The sequence below is a fragment of the Dipodomys merriami genome, unplaced genomic scaffold (assembly GCF_024711535.1).
Source record: "Dipodomys merriami isolate MVZ:Mamm:240054 unplaced genomic scaffold, mDipMer1.0.p SCAF_868, whole genome shotgun sequence".
NCBI lineage: Eukaryota > Metazoa > Chordata > Mammalia > Rodentia > Heteromyidae > Dipodomys > Dipodomys merriami.
The window spans coordinates 309,576-312,034 of record NW_027206477.1 but is presented as its reverse complement, the minus strand read 5'-3'; positions in this window follow the sequence as shown (position 1 = coordinate 312,034).

The window sequence follows — 2,459 nt, the reverse complement described above, 5'->3', positions numbered from 1 at the left end:
TCCATCAACATTTTCTCTTTTTCTAATTTTAATTTTATTTTTTGTGAACATACTGGACAGAGGGGTTAAAATTACATGGGCAAGACAAAGAATATATTTCTTATCAATCATTGCAGCCTCCTCCTTTGTTTACCCTTCACATCCCTTCCCAGCCTCCCACCCCCACCCCAGCAATTCCTCCCCCCCCTCCCGGACCAAAGTTGTAAAGTCCGTTTTTGACATGACAACTTGTACTTCTCATAGTTAGATCCGGTCCACCTGTATCCTTAAACGACTTGTTTTTTTTTTTAATTTAAATTTTTATTTTTTGTGAACATAATGTACAGAGGGGTTACAAGTACATGGGCAAGATAATGAGTACATTTCTTATCAAGAATTGCAGCCTGCTCCTTTGTTTACCCTTCACATCCCTTCCCAGCCTCACCTCGCCCCCCACCCAAACCCACACCCCCCAAAGTTGTAAAGTTAGTTTTTGACATGACGACTTGTACTTCTCATAGTTGCATGGGGTCCACCTGTATCCTTAAACGACTTGTTTTTCCCCATCTCCTCCACAAATTATACAGACATCAAATATAGTGAAAGCAGGGGTTGTACTGTGGGGGAGGGACATGCAAAGCAACAAAGAAATAATCTTATATATATGTTAGAAACAGTCACATGAAAAAAAAACATTTGAATACATATTTTAGGGTTCATTTCCCTAACATAACCTGATCTGAACTTTTCTGCTTGACTCAGACATATACTAGATATGGCAAATAAGGGAAACTGTGGGACCTATGTTTCTTTGGGCCTGGCTTACTTCACTTGATATATTTTTTTCGAAGCCTTTCCATTTCCTAACAAATGGGGCAATGTCATTCTTTCTGATGGAGGCATAGAATTCCATTGTGTATATATATCACATTTTCTTGATCCATTCATCTACTGAGGGGCATCTGGGTTGGTTCCATATCTTAGCTATGGTAAATTATGCGGGAATAAACATAGTTGTGCTATTAGATTTAGTGTGGTCTTGTTTGTAAACATTTGGGTAAATGCCCAAAAGTGGGATTGCTGGGTCATAGGGGAGCTCTATGTGAAGTCTTTTGAGGAACCTCCATACTGCTTTCCAAATTGGTTGAACAAGTTTACACTCCCACCAACAATGAAGTAAGGTTCCCTTCTGTCCACATCTCCTCCAGCATCTGTTGTTGTTAGAGTTCTTGATTATAGACATTCTAGCTGAGGTGAGGTAGTAATTCAATGTTGTTTTGATTTGCATTTATTTTATGGCTAGGAAGGTTGAGCATTTCTTCATGTGTATGTTGGCCATCATTCTTTCTTCTTCATAGAAGTTTCTCTTCAACTCTTTAGCCGACTTATTTATTGGGCAGTTGATTCTTTGAGGATTTGTTGTTGGGGGATTTAATTTTTTGAGCTCTAAGTATATTTTAGATATGAGACCCTTGTCCGTTGTATGGCTAGTGAAGATCTTTTCCTAATCTGTGGGCTTTCTATTGATCTTGCTAGCTATGTCCTTTGCCATGCAGAAGCTCTGCAACTTCATGCAATCCCATTTGTCCAACCTTTCTATGATTTGTTGTGTTTTCGGGTCTCTACCCAGAAAATTTCGGCCTGAGCCAAAGAGGCCTAGGGTTTCTCCTATTCCATCCTGTAATGTTTTCAGAGTGTCTGCTTTGACTCCGATGTCTTTGATCCATTTGGAGTTGATTCTGGTGCAGGGTGATATATAAGCATCTAGTTTTAGTTTTCTTCAAGTAGTTAACCAATTTTGCCAGCACTATTTACTGAAGAGGCTGTCTTTCTTCCATTCTATTATTTTAGCTCCCTTTTCGAAGATTAGTTAGCTATAGGTCTGTAGGTTCATTTCTGGGTTTTCAATTCTATTCCATTGGTCCTGAGGTCTGTTCTTATGCCAGGACCAAACTCATTTGATTACTATGGCTTTATAGTAAAGTTTGAAATTTTGCATGGATATTCCACCAGCAGTGTTCTTTCCGTTGAGGAGCGTTTTTGCTATTCAGGGTCTTCTATTGTTCCATATGAATTTTTGGATTGCCTTTTCTATTTCCTTGAAGAAAGAAGTTGGAATTTTGATAGGTATCGCATTGAGTTTGCAGATAGCCTTGGGAACTACAGCCATTTTCACGATGTTAATCATTCGAATTCAGGAGCATGGGATGTTTTGCCATTTTCTAAGTTTTGTTTGGATTTCCTATTTCAAGATTTTAAAGTTTTCATCAGAGAGTCCTTCATTTCTTTGGTTAAGTTAATTAATAGGTATTTTATTTTTTGAAGGGCTATGACAAGTGGAGTTACTTTCTTAATTTCAGCCACACTTTTCTCATTGTTGGCATACAGAAAAGCCATTGATTTGGGGGGGTTAATTTTATACCCTGCTACTTTGCCAAAATTTTGAATCAGCTTGAGTAACTTGGGAGTGGAGTCCATGG